Below are 15,626 nucleotides of genomic sequence, written 5' to 3'. Positions count from 1 at the left end.
AAGCATTCACTGTCCTTATTTATACTATAAAGGGTGAGTCTTTGACTTGTACATATATTTCAACAATAGATTCTTGGAGTCAACAGAAAATTCATTTTCTTTATCATTTTTCCGATTTGGCCTGGATTCAAATTTATCATAAATTATATTGGAATCCTATAATGAAAACAAAATTTTCTTCAGAATAACAAGCCGAATCTATGACGCTGCACATCTGTAATGTGCTTTAGCATTAATTCTGTGGATCTAAACATCGTTGCATTCAGCCAAAGTACCCAATCTTTCGAATATATCAGTTCTTTTTATTTTCTAATATCAAATTACTCTAAAACGGCGCATTATACTAAAAAATATGACGAATCATTTCGCATTTTCCAAAATCGTCAAATATTCAAGAGAATCTGAGTGGAATTTTGAGTTCGGGAAAGATTCATAACGTCAATAAAAAACTATATTCAGAAAATCATTCCATTCGATAAAATCTTTTGTGAGATATAACTGAAAATTAAATGTTTTCAATGATTCTGCCTTAACAGCCTTGATTAAAGAAATAGTGAAGAAAAAACTTGTGTTTCTTTTGATCTCAGTAATTTTCTATTAAAATATATACCTACCTACAAGTCAAAGACTCACATTGTATGAGTATCGGAAACTCGATATATAACTTGATGATATACTTCGAAAAATGTAAATCGTATTTATCCAAAAAGTGGCCGATAAAACCATTTCTACCAAGCTCAACTTCACAACAGACTCACCACAGTTTTCAGATCTAGATGTCGTAGCTTTGTGATCTTCACATTTTCAGGCAAACACCCATGTTCATCAACCGTTTACAAAATCACACCACAGGCGCGATCTTTAAGCCAAAGGTCCGTCACGGTATCAAGGAGATACTTTCCTGGTCCACACAGCATGGGGCATGTTTTAGTTTTTTTTTATTAGTTAGCACAAGAGAACTTGAAAACGAGAAGAAATTACAGCAAATCACCACGTGTAATTGGCTGAGATTTCGTGCCGCAGGAATGCGAATACGCAAAATGTCGATTCATCTTGTTTCAAAATGTGTAGATCCAATTATAGATAGGATTCTTTGTTATATTTTCTGTAGTAAAACATTTTTTCAGTAGATGAAAGGTAAGAAGAGATGCGATGTTTTGAATTATTCCCCATAGGTAAACCTAGCTGACCGAGCCAAATCAGACAATATAATCTGAATAACCTAACGAATATAATCTTAAAAATGAACATACAAATAAAACCTTTAGTCATTGGTTATGAGTAATTTTTGTTGCAGTTTCGCACTTGACCCCTTATTGAAGTCTCCAAGAAAGCAAGTCACTATTCCCAAGTTTATAGCCTTTTTAAATTGATGATCACTTATGAATGATAAATTTCACTTCAACCACCTATATAATCTGTAGTTTATGGACCTTTGAGATTTTTAATTCCATATAATCGAAAGTCAAAAGCATCTGAAATTATCAAAGGCAAACAATTTTGCAATCAAAGTGTTGTAGTTAAATAGGCTCACTTGTACAAAGTGAGAAATATTGTGCTAAATAGATCATTCATTACACGTATCATAAAGTATACGTTCAAATTGTATTTTTGGTATTTCATATAATAATACACAAACTGAATAGTTGAGAAATGTTTTTCTTACAAGAATGAAAACTGATAAAAATGAATTCTTGATGGAATTCCCTTAGAATGTCCAAATGATATCGGCCTACTAGGTAAATTAAAGTTCTAAGATAATCCCAGCCTATACCTACGATTCACGCTTGGTATCTGATTATAAATGATTTTATTTATTTTTTTTCGAAAACCGTTACTTTCAGCAAGAAATGACAGGAAAGGCCTTAGGCCTGTTTGCACCAATCCCCCTTAAAAGGAGTACTTAACTAAGCCTCGTTTAAAGTTAATGGACGCTTAATTTTATTCCCAGTTGCACGACTGTGGCTTAACAGAGTCTTAAGTAAGGGGCCCTTAAGTTTTTATAGCTAGTGATATTTCTGTTTTTTATTTTGGTGAAACTTCATCCTAATCTAATAAGGCCATTTCATTGGTTGGACGGTTGGCGATGATCATTGTCATTTCATTAACCTAACTTTATTGTCCTGTCAGTCAGTTTCAAGGAAATTATTATATTATTATCAAAGAGTAACAATTTTTTGCTGTTGAATAAGTATTAATGATTGTCAAATAAAAGGTACCAAAGTTTATAAAGTACAACACATGAAATGACTGATCGCAATACAATGAAGACAAAAGAAGAGGCTTGGTATGCAGTAATGAATTAATCCAATTTTCAAAATCCATTAAAAATGGGAAGTTCGATGTTCTGCAGACAGTCCAACAAATTATTTTAGGTTAGAGTCCCGCCCTCAAATATTTAAGCGGTCATTACTGGAGCACTTAAATTTAAGGTTAGCTTTAACCATTTAAATGTCAGTTGACAGTTGGTGCTACGTAATTTAAGTTTAGGGTTCATTTTAAGGGACACTTAACACTAAGTGTGTTCGGTGCAAACGGATCTAAGTCATTCAAAATGAATTAAGCTGTCAAAAATTATTTTTCACTGGTATAATTAGGGTATAGGTTCTCTTCAAATTCAAGGGGTGGCTTCTTTTGCCCTTTGGAATTATAGGAAACACCACCAAAAATTTTTGTTATTGCCTCCTTGTACCCACTAAATTTCATTTCTGTTTTCTGGTTTCTCAGAAAAGTATTGCTTTTCAGATTTTCATAATTTAATATAGGCATGTTTTTATATGATTTCTGATTCGACAAAAACCATAATTCCAAACACTCAATTGAAACATGTGGTCTCTACTAGAGTTAAACCGAAAAATAAGCTCTCATTCGAATAGATAATAATTAATACATCAATAAGTCTGGGCAATATACTCTTCATCAACCTGAAGACCACCAGCTTGGAACTTTCAAACGCAATCATCTGTAAAGAAAGCTTTTCTTCGTGGTAGTAAAAGTGAACAGCTGGCATGGTAGCGCAATCAACTGTTTAATGCCCATTATCCTTTCATGGATACTTTGTACGGACATGAAAATATACTAAAATACAACGGGTAGTAACTTTTACTTGCAATTCTCGATTCGAAGACCTGCGTAATGGAATAAGGTAAGGATTAGAAATAAGTAGCTATAATATTTATTTATGGGCGTTATAAAACTGAATTGTCTAATCAAAAGAAGATTTTTAACGGTTCATGCGTTGTTTACTGAAATTAATTTAATCATATCCACAGCACCTGCAATATTTTTCTCAATTTTCATCAGAAAACAACTGTTCGTGAAAGAAAACAAAATTAATAATATTTTGAATATTTGCGATACATACACCGGCTCATTAGGGGTATTTTATGTTTGAGAGATCCTTCAGCTTCGACATTTGTCTGTGCTTCTAGTCAGGAGTAGGTGCCTACAATGACTACATGGGATTGAGATTTGAAATCTGATTTGAAAATTCTCTTAATTTTTTTCCATTACTTCTTCTTTTCTATTCGCAATATGAAATCTCTGTTGATTATTATCATTTTGCGGATTCCGCAATACTCCAATTCGTCGATTTGAATGTTAGCTGTTAGATATGTTTAGTCTAGAACTCTAAATCATCGTTCTGTTACTGTGTTTAGTTCAGATACTTCATGATAGATATGTAGCTGAGTCCTAAAGTCGAACTCAAATTGAGTCATATAAGTAGAATTTTGATATGACTCTTTTTAGTTTTGTTTCTTGTGTTTTGTTAAACTCTGAGGAAGCTTTCCAGCGAAAGATTAGGTTTAAACTATGTTAGTATTTCCAGATAGCAGATAATTCACGACCTTTATGACTTATAGCTAACTCGAGAAATCTAGGCTTTCAAATAGGGCTGTGTTGTCATATTTTGTATAACATATGTGACAAATAAATTATTTCGTCAGATTTTTTCTAAATTATTTATCGTTTTGTACAATTTAATATGAGAAAACTTTTTTTGAGAACTTCCAGAAGAGGCAAGAATATATTATAGATTTTGGGTAGAGCAAGGAGAACTCGACTTCTGGCACTCAAGTAATTCCATAATAATGTGGCCCGGTTTCACAAAGCTTGATCATGGAATCAACGCTTGATTGACGGATCCACGTTGATTTGTATTCAACCGACAATTTAAACCTTATCATTCAGAATATCATCCTGCTATAAATTATGATCTATATAAGGTCACCTGATCGTTCTCAATTTCTATTTCGAAAAACCGTCAAATCATTGATTTGAGAAATCAAAGTTTTTTTAAACCTGAAACACTGTGAATGTTTACTAGTGGCAACAAGCAAATACATTTGTTTCTCACCATTTCGAGAACAATTTGAAGTTGGTGGATTTTTCGAATATCGAAAAAGTGCGGCAGAAAAGAGCATATCAATAACCCCCTTAAAATAACAGTTTTGAAGTAACGTGCTTCAGAATCATTTGACCAAACTTATCAAGGATGAAAAATCTCAAATGGGTTTTAAGGGATCATACTAATCAACATGATAAAGGTGTGATTGAGGGTCCTACAAAACATTCGTCACGATGCAACCACTTTGTATCATTTCCAATTTAGGTTTTTCCAAAAGAACTTATAAAGCAGTTCCTTAGTGACAGAATTAAATAGACGTCTGATTGAATGCAGAAAGGACATCAGACCATCGACTTCAATCATATTTGAAGGTATCGCGAAGTATACACAAACCAAATTTATTTATATGAAGATTCATAACAACAAGAAATTAGAAAGAAGCATTTAGAATATTCAGAAATATTGGAATTGTTGGAGTAAGGTTACTCCAGTCATGCAGCACGTTGTCTTATGAAGGTAATACTGAAACGACAGAAACTTATTGAATTCTAATCGATTCCGTTCTATGTACTGTACATTTTCCATGTAATGTTATCGTTGAATTTCAAGGTTATATTTATCTGTGTATTTTAGTCATTTATTCTCGCCTTACATCTTCATGTATTGCCTTGATTTTATTTATACAACTGATTTTACTTTTTTCAATATTTGTTCTGGGTAAGTCTGCTTGATCTGTGATATTCTTGGTGTAGTCTGATTTCGTTGTCTCCTTTACAGTCCTGATGAAGTCTGAAAATACAGAGGAAACGTCGACTTTTGAATGAAGTTTTGTCTAACATTTTGATTTGTCCTTGTTCCCGTGAAATCTTCTTATCTATTAATTAAGGACGTGATCTACTATGAGTATTGAATTAGTGAAGCTCTGATGTCATTCATCAGAGAATTCTGTCATCGATACCTTCAATAACGCTGAAAAATCCGCGAGTTCAACCTCGCCCAAATAAAAATCGACAAGAAACTCCTATTTATCACAAAATTTCGCTCCTCTAATCCCTAATTCATACAGTATCCTTCGTTGAAAGATTTCCCTCCCTGCACAAGATTAATGAACTTCTCCTACCTCAAATCAAGACCTTATAAACTCGCATCTTCAAGAATCGAGTGATTCATGTCGAACATTCTCCAAACGAGATTTCGCAATTGAAACGTTTCTTTGGATGGCGAATCCATAACTTCCCAATTGAGCTTTCCATCATGCTCGCCTACTCTAACCAGAGCCCACGTCTCGTTTGTCCTGAGCCTTATCTCCCTAGCTAACATCCCAGAAAAAGGATGGGAGCGGAAACTCTTCTTCTTCAAAACGGATTAACGAGTGTGTCATTCCTCAATTTGCATAATGTAATAGTAAACGTAATATATAATTGTTGGTCTCGATTTCATGGCGATATTAATCTGAAAGTGAAAAGTATACTACTTTCAAGCCTCGGACTCCTACGGCTGGAAGACGAGCTGCAGGGCCGTAATGGGCAATTTCAACGAATGTGGTTACTGTTTTTGCATTTCTGGTTGGTTTCACATTGAGCTAATTTCATTTAGATCGTGACATTTGTTTATTTTCATATCAATCGATGTTTTGTATGTTGCTACATATAGGATGCAATAATCTTTTAATGCCATAAAATGAGTTGAATATATTGTGTCATATTTTACTAGTTATCGGCTAAATGCAAATAGGTGAAACATTCCTGATAATTAAGATTATGAGAGTTCATTTTTTTCATATCTTTGTTGAAGCATTTTGGCATATAAAACCGTCAAAAACGGTTACATTGACTCTCCGCAATTTTTTTTTTTTATATTGAATGGAATCTCACTTTTTCCTCAACCGAGAATTGTATTAAGGGCACTCTTTCATGCCGGAAGAAATATATTCCTATAAATCCTTCACATCAAATAAGAATTAGGTACCCTGTTGTGAAGAAACGTTTCTAACATTTACCATTTAAATTACTTTGCTGTAAAAAGTAAATTGGAGAATATTTCATTTTGCTCAATATATCCTTCAGCTTTCCTGTTAACCATGTACAAGCGGATGCAATGGAAGATAAAAATCCCCATCCTGTTTTACTTGACTTTGCTCGGCATCTACAAATTTACCCTGCTATCTCTTCAAATTCAAGTTTATTGTTATGAAGGGTTTACAGTGCACCGTCTCCTTAAGGTCTAATATATCCCCCATCAGAGCTGCTCCCATCACTGCGCAATCTACGACTTGCCTTCCATTTCCAGAGATCTAATGAACTCCGGGTTTCAAGTAGGTAACGTCCTCACTCCAACAAGTTTCTTGTCAAAAGCACTGTTTACGTTGGCTTGCAAAGGCAAGGCATTCTCTGACCATAGGTGAATAGGACTTTTTTCTTCCTCCCCACATTTGCCCTCGTCAGTTTTGATAGACTACACTCATTAGATGCTCCCTGAGGCAACAGTTTTCCATGAGGAAACTATTGAAGAGTTGTGACTTATGCTTACTGATCTATATAAGTACCCTTTGATGGATCTTGTAGTTTAAGTGGTGCAAAGGAACTTTTTGGAGTGGAAGATGCTGTCAGATTTTTCTTTTTCGGTGTCTTTCTCCATTACCGTATCTTCCTATACCAAAAAAAAGTTCTCCGCCAGTAATAAGAGTTCGTGATCTCTTTCTGGCAAGGGTATATTCGTTTCATGGTATATGAAGCTTTAGGCCTGAGACTCAATATTGACAAAACCAAAATCTTGGTAAGTCCGCCAGAAAGCCTTCAAGCAGATATCAGCCTGGAGGATGAAACTCTAAAACAGGTCGAGCAGTTCAAATACTTGGGAAGCTTCATAAATACTAGGATGGATTACCTACAGGCGACATATTAAACAGCTTGAACAAACGCAACAACGTCATCTAAGACAAATAATGCACATCAGTTTCAAATGCAGAAGTCTTGCAACGCACGAGTTGTATAACAATTGAGACTCAAGTAACGAGGGCCCGACGCAGATGGAGCGGCCACATTTTGAGGATGCCAGACACAAGACTCCCCAAAATAGCTCTATATGACGAATTCATAGAGGGAGCTCGGAAACTAGGAGGCCAGTATAAGCCTAAGATTTAAGGATATACGGCATCGATCTCTGAAATCAGTTAATGCTAATCATAGCAACTGGAAACAACTGGCGTTAGACAGAACACAGTGGAGGACTTTGGTCCAAAGTTATAATGGAGACTCGAGAAGAATAAAGCGGCGGCCAGATCTGGCTGGTGACTATCCATGCTATCATTTTTGTTTTTGAGTCTTTTTGTAGATTTATTCTCGGTAACGAAATACAGCAATGAATGAATGAATGAATTAGTTTCCTGTGATTCCTGAGTGACCTGAGAGACTAAAAGGACCCTGTTATTCTTTCCTATTTCATCGATTCAGCTTGAATCTACTCTATACTACTCTATATAAGAAACGCCTGCTTCATACTTTCTGCATTTCTCTCAACAAGGCAGCGAAGGTTTGCCAAATACGGTACTGCGACGTATTTGCAGCTGATACTTTTTCAGGGCAACTTGGAAAGTCTACGTTTAAATCCTGTTGCCGCACAATGAAACATGTTTATCAATGAATTTACTTCATGAGAGAAGCAGCGAGTTGTACGCAGATTAGCATATCGTATAGTTTCTGCGAAAGTAAGTATATCATTGGTAGTACCAGTATCGGTATCCACTGAATGTCCAGCGAAATAAATCATTGCTCGTCATATTAAAAATTGGAATTCCCGGTCTACGTTAGTAATTAACATTCTAGACAGAGGCGCAACTTCTTAGGTTCTTCTGAGTTCTAGACTTCTTTCGTGGTGTGGTAATCTTCAATAACAAATTCGTTTCTTTTATTCAGTCTTTCCAGAAAAAATATGTTCAGAGAGTCGGAAAATCCTCAAAAAATCAAGGAATATAAAGAAAAGTTTGTTGCTTTGCAAAGCTGTCACGCAGAATGGAAAATCCTGCTAGAGGGATGTTTTTCCACATATTTATAAGGCAACACCAAGACATGCTGACAACAGAAACATCACTATATTTGTGAGTAAAAAGGAATTCGATATCAGCTTATTACCTAACCTACAGTGACTTAATGGAAGACTATGTACAATTGTTGAATGTTATTATAGACTCACTTACTTGCATTCTTGTTGTCCTCGATCTTTTTCTTCCCTCTTAATTTAGGAGTTAGGCCTGTAACTTCCAATCAAGCTCTCCTAGATGTCTAGGAGTCATTTCATCTTTGATCTTTTGATTGTGGACATCCAAGCTCAACGCCGTCTTCGTCCAGTTTTACGATTTCTGCTATCTCACATTCTTTCCTTATGTCACTGCTTCTCTTCATAGATCTCAGAGAGTAGCTTGCTATACTACTGAGGATTTTCATTTCTGTTGTTTACAGGAGAGCGTTTTTCGTTTTTTGGTGATCTGCTCGAGTGAATATGGCGTATGTAAGTTGTGATCTTATACACCTTATTCTCGACTATTTCCAAAGTATGTACATATATGCTTGGTCCCCCACTTCGTTGGTCCTAATCTGGCTGTAGTTTTACTCTGACTTATTGGACTGCCATTGCCTGTTCCACAGCACTACGAGTTTAAATCTTTGTTTGTTTAACTTTGGAGATGACGAGTGTTTTGGTTTTGGAGGTAGATATTTTCATATGGTACTGTACAGCCTTTCGATAAAATGCTTGCGAGAGTCTCTGTAGATGATCCTCGTTTTCAGCTATAACACAATTGTCTGAGCAGCATAGATCATTATTGAGCAAAAACCGAATTATGACTAGGTACTTTATACCAACTACCAAATATTTTAACAGTAGATTCTTGAGGTCAAAAGAAACACTTTTTTTCCTTACCATTTTTTTCGAATCGGCTCGGTTTAAAAGATACAGGCTGTTGATTGACCATAAAATTTTTTTAGTATTATCGAATGAAATGTATTTCGGAATAGAGTTTTTCATTTATTTGATGAATCTTCTTCTTACACAAGACATCACCCACGTCTTCCAGTTTTCTCATTATGACCATTGCTTGCCATAAAAATACCAAAAATTCAAAGAACCCAACTTTTGAAACTAAGTTGAACGCTATATATCTAATGAATATTTGAACGTTTTGTAAAATAAAAGCATTCTTAATTGTTTCTCGTATAATGCGCCGTTTTCGATTAATTTGAAATTAATGTGAAATTTGATAAATTGAGTTTTTTGGTAGAATACAACTCTGTTTAAAAAATCCGCAGATACCAAACATTCGTTTGTAGAAGTTCTGAAGAACGCGGAGTAATATAATTTTAGATAATGTAGGTGTAAATAATGTAGAGTAGAGAATATTGATAACGATGTAGTTTTACCAAAAGAATACACTATTAGTTTATTGTCGTTCCATGATTTATGAAATTGAAATCAATGAATCACGAGGAGCATAATGACCAGAATAACAAGTAGATGTTGCAGTCTGCAGTCTGTTCCAGACTCCTGAAAAATCATGCATAATCTATATGATCTTCAGGTCTTAAATTCTACTAAGTTTGGTACAGAGGTCATGAGGGTTCGGAGGACGCACCTTTATCGAAGGCGTTATTTTAGCCGTGTTAGAAACTCCAAAGAAAAATAACTCATATTAAGCTAAACCCTAACCTTTCCTTCACATTTCTAGACGAACCTATCATGGTAAAAAACCAACGAAACCTAACGTCCTGAAGATAATTTCTTGCCCTGATTTATAACCGTAGGCACGTGGGACGTGACCTGGACCCTAAATAACGAGTTCATAGAACTATTAATTTCCCGAACACCGTTCTCAAATACCACCGATGTACTATTAATGCCGTTTTACACGAACCCAGAACTGATAGGACATGCAAATAGCGAGAGAGAAATAGGTACGAGGATCTTAGAAATGTAATTGATATTTATGTGGAAGATGTTTCATGTTTACTGTTAGGATTCTTAGGTTAGGTAGGGTTCAGAACTGGACACGCTAATGCTAATGAGATGAATTCGGAGCTCTTCGAGTGAGAATTGCGGGTGAAAGGGTAACTGATGGGGTTTCTGGAAGCTGCACCATTTCAAGTACGTGGTACGTGGTGAACTTCATTATTCATCCTAATGGGACTGAATCTGGAGTATCTGGAGTGGAAATAGTTGTTATTATAAGTGGAACTATAACTTTAACTCCGCGAGTCCGAATTTGCATTTGTGAATTGGATTAATTTGAGTTATCTAAAAGCAGAAAACCATCAAACTGGCAACAAGAATTTCGAACACATGTAATGGTTTATCTCATCCTGGCTCTGTGTATTCTGATGAAATCAGCGTGAGAAATTATATTTTGGCTGTGGACGGAGATGAAAGGATTCTGGAACTACGAGGATATATTGAAAAATTCTATAGAACCAAACAAAATTTCAATGTCGAAATATTTTATTACTCAACATATTCTCCTCTTAATTCGATACATTTATTACAGCGAACCTGTAACGTCTCTAGACCTTTCAAAAAAAAATGTTTCTTCTTGCTCTGCAAACCAAACCTCCACAGCTTTTATCACCTCCTCGTTGAAAGAAAATTTACGACCTTTCAAACTTTTTTTTAGTTGAGGAAAGAGATGATAGTCAGATGGGGCCAAATCAGGTGAATAAAAGGGGTGTTCTAGTAATTCAAACCATAAATCACGAATTTATTGCATGGTAACATGAGATTTGTGTGCAGCGGCGTTGTATTATAAAAACAAAACACCTTTGAAAAGCTTTCCGCTTCTTTTCTCTGTAATTTTCTCCCGTAGAGTGGTCAGTAATGTCGAATAGTAATCTCCGGTTATTGTTCTACCCTTATCCAAAAAATCAATCATGATTACTCCATGGCAATCCCAAAAAACTGAAGTAAGAAATTCTCCAGCAGATTTTTGGACATGAAACTTCTTAGTTCTTGGAGAACCAGAGTGTCGCCATTCCATCAATCGTTGCTTTGTTTCTGGATCGTATAAATATACAAAAGCCTCATCCATAGTAACAATTCGCTTTAAGAAGTCTACATCGTTTTCAAATCGAGCACAGATCGAACGCGCTGCTTCTACCCTTGCACGCTTTTGTCAAGATTCAAACATTTGGGGATCCATTTCGCAGCAATTTTTCTCATGTCGAAATTGACGTGAAATATATGATGAACGCGTTAGTATGAAATAGTCAGTGCTTCAGATATCCGTTTTAGCCCAATTCGACGGTCTGATAAAATCATGTCATGAAATGCATCGATATTTTCGGAGAGTGACATCATCTTCAATGGAAAATTTACCTCTTTTGAAGCTTGCAGTCCAATTTTTCATTATCGCATACGAAGGACATTGATCACCAAGGGCATTAAGCATATCCTCGTAAATATGATTACCTCCTATCCCTTTTAAATACAGGTACTAGATGACGGCTCGATACTCCAATTTTTCACAATTTCGGAGGACATCTTCTTTCTTGTAATTTATTGCGTAACTCTGGTTTACTTTTTTGACCTCAAACTTCAAACTGACAATCCTAATGAGTTATTGTTCGTTGCTATGGTAACGCAATATTTTTTTTATGCAGGGAACTGGTCTAGGCTAACTAGATATCAATACATCCTGGTATGGGCCCATTCAGTTCCCACTGTACTTAGCCACTTGGTTAACATTTCAACAGTTCGTATATCTGCGTTCACTTACTGACGCTACTGTTCTTCGGTTCGAAACATATGAGAAATACTCATCTGAAACATGTCACCCCGACATAGTGATGTCCACGAGAGTCTCGTCTAATCTCGTTTTCTGCGAAATTTCGATAGAGTCGATATTTTTCATGGAATATTCCATAGAATATTACATTTCATGAGGTATTCGGCTATTCCATACAATATTTATTTTGATATGAATTCACTATGAGGTATTCTCAGAGTAACAAATATATCGAAATGTATAAAAAACTGAATAACTCTTTTTTCTTGGATTCATTTATTTGCCGAAGTCTATGTTGATATACTCATTTCGAAAATATAACGTCCATGTAAGTATGCCAGACAACCAAAGAAAATAATATTTTCAAATGCTGGTTTCGAAAACAAATTTTCGCAAAATCGTACAAAGGAATAAAAAGCATTGTGCCTTAGAGTTAAAATAACGACGCAAGTATTGTTCAAAAGAGATGCAGGCATAAAGACATAGAAATAAACGTTTCGTTGTTCCTGAACATTACCAACTCAGTTGATAAATTCGCACACATTCAACCGTGAACGAACTGCCCTTATGTGGGTACATTCATTATCTCAGTATTGTGCCCGATATTTATTGGAGACATATTTCAATTCAGTCTAGAGAAACGCCCATCCAAAGAAACCCTTTGAAACTAACAAAAAACCACGAACGATTCTGCACATAGCACGGAGAAATATTCAATAATGGTTACTGTCATTCCCAGGCTTTACGGTGTATTATTAGCGAAGGAATATCGGTAAGGCAATTATAGTTGTTGCTCCTTATCTGCGGAGCAATCTCTGAGGTTACTCATTTTACACCTGATGAATTCGGATAATACCCCGGCTAAGAAAAACAATGCACGTATAGCTGTCATGAACCTGTTTGAACCTGCATTGTTCACACCTCTTCAGTTATCGAGATGTGGGTAGGTGCATTTGCGAAATAATTTTTTTCCTCAACCTTGGAACTTCTCGAGGCATTTTCCCCATATCACTCAGCGCTCTGGGCAAAAAGAACAATCATCCGTATAGATTAGTCGAACAAGTTCTCGACTATGACGAATTATCGTTCAGATATAAGCATCTGAAAGTTACACTACGAATTAACTCCTACTAAAAAAAACACTCACTTCCAATTGCCATTTGAACCCTTTAGTATCCCTTTATTTCATTCCTTTGAGGTAGCATTTCTTGTTTTTGTTTTCAACATTATCTTCAAAAAAGCATATTTCAATAAACGATTAAATTGTAATTGTATATACGTCCGCCACTTAATATTTATTCCCGAAAACAGAAGAATTGACTAATCTATCATTCAGAAAAAAATAACCGAACGGAATGCCAGAATTATTAAGGATTTTTTTTGTAAATTGTATTTATGTTGAAGAGTTGACAGGTACGTTTTTTCGAAGAGATAATTCCACAAAGAGAATATTTCACTGCTGGATCTGCTTGTCATTTTATAGATTCGTCTAGGACACATTTTGTGGTTTCATTCGAACAGTAGTGAAAAATACAATTTACCAGAATGTAGTTACTAACAAAAACAAGAATAAAAAATTTGGGAACAAGACTATCTTGATTTTTCGGTAGATTTTATTGTTACACTTCGATGGTTTGAAAAAGTCCATCCTATGAATATTCAGTCTGCCCCAAGAAGAATACACCACTCTTTAGATAACATGTTACACAATGTATGTCCTTAAAACCTTGAGTATGGTACCTAAATTTTTATTGGTGCTCGTGTTTTGATAAAGATTTCACTTCTTCCATTTCATCCTTTTGGAGTTAAAATCTACCCTTTTGAGTTTTTCAATACAATTTTCTGATTGAAGAAACAAATGTCTCTTTAGTCTCATGATAAAAGGGCGTATATTTTAAACGTTGATTTGAAACGACGAAATCAACTGATGAAGATATTGAGGAATATTTTATGTAGGTCCTTATTAATTTGGATAAAAAATGTATCTTTCAAATACAGTAATAACTCCGGAACTTATACAAAGATTCGCTGAAGAACTGAAGAATAGAGAACAAAACTCCTATAAAATAACATATTGAATTTTCTTTTGAGCCTTTCTGAGCTAATCCCCTGTTCAAGTCAACGTTATTATGTCCCACAACTTCGACACCCATAAACTAAAATTAAATAGGAAAAAGTTACACATCTTAACTGACAGTATAGTCGAAGTGATCCTACACGACAGACCAAACTTTCAGGTTTATAATACATTCATCAAATGGCTGTCCTTACAATTAATCTTCCCCTGGATGAATACTGAATACTCCACCGGTTATTGATGGATCTTGAAAAGCTGTATCATTATTTATGCGACGGATAATAATATTATTCATGCCAACTGTAATACTGAAATGTTTCCTTGGTGATGAATGGTTAATGTTATATACAGGATGAACGCTTAGCTAAGGGTTTTTATAAATTGATTCATTAATTTATTTTAGTGTACTTCTCACAAAAATAGATGAACTTACACGAGGGAAAGAAGTTCAAATGATTATTACTAGATAAACTTAATTGAAAATCATCTTGAAATTCTGTCTCATTACACTTGGTTTCGAGGGATGAGAGAAAAAATTTAGTCTTTATCTGATAAATAATAGGTTTTCCTCTATAACTTCAGGGTATAATTTTACATTAAAATGTTGGGTATCATTAGAGGATACAAGACGCATTATTTGCTTATTATGTTACTTTGAGTCTTCAAATTCGCTAAGGTATCTAGTTTTCAGGGGTTGAATTACCTTTTTCTGAACATATGTTTTTTGTTATAATGGTTTTTGGATGATACGTAATTGAATGATGCTTCTTCTTAGAAAGAAGTAGTCTTGATAAATCCCAGATATAACCATTTTCGAGTAATTAAAGTTGAAAAATATACAAGTTCATCTGTCAAGAGTATTATATCAGCCAAGTGCAGAAAAGTTGTCAAACAGCACTTCTGAATAATGCTAGGGATGATATAATACCAAAGAATATGTAGTGGTTAATTTTTGCGCGAATAGGTCATCTTACCCTATAGGGAACCTGAAAAATTGAAATGGAATATGCCTATAACTTATCACTATTTTACTCCTTTCGGAAGTTACATCACTTTCTAAGGGTTAAAAGCGCCCTCAGTAGGTGATTTGGAGCATACGTTCTTTAGACAAACACTTCATAGTTTTTGGTTTCTTCCACCCCCGTAGCACAATTAAGAAGAACTAGTTTACAATTTTTTCAATCTTAAAAATTTCTGAAAAACGGTGTTTTGGTTGATAAAATGAGAGAACTTCTGTTCAAGAAAAAGCTTGTCGAAATATCACTTAATTTCGTTTTATCTCAAAAAGTTGTAACAAAAACATAAGTTTGTAACTAATCCCTTCATTCAAGATTTACTGTCCTGTGGCTACTCTAGTATTTCCGAAAGAAGAATATCGATATCAAGGGAATATTTTTGTCACCATTCGCATCTCTTCTTCCTGAGTATCTGCAAAA

The 15,626-nt window shown here is 35.0% G+C and overlaps 1 protein-coding gene across 1 annotated transcript in view; it reads left to right on the top strand.

The window, feature by feature from the left end:
* Positions 1 to 15,626, top strand: part of LOC123310849 (whirlin) — a 151,512-nt gene that overhangs the window by 134,159 nt on the left and 1,727 nt on the right. The gene's annotated exons all lie outside the window — the stretch shown is intronic.

This window comes from Coccinella septempunctata, chromosome 4, assembly GCF_907165205.1.
Source record: "Coccinella septempunctata chromosome 4, icCocSept1.1, whole genome shotgun sequence".
NCBI lineage: Eukaryota > Metazoa > Arthropoda > Insecta > Coleoptera > Coccinellidae > Coccinella > Coccinella septempunctata.
The sequence above is the reverse complement of the archived record's forward strand: the minus strand, read 5'-3'. Positions and strand labels throughout refer to the sequence as shown.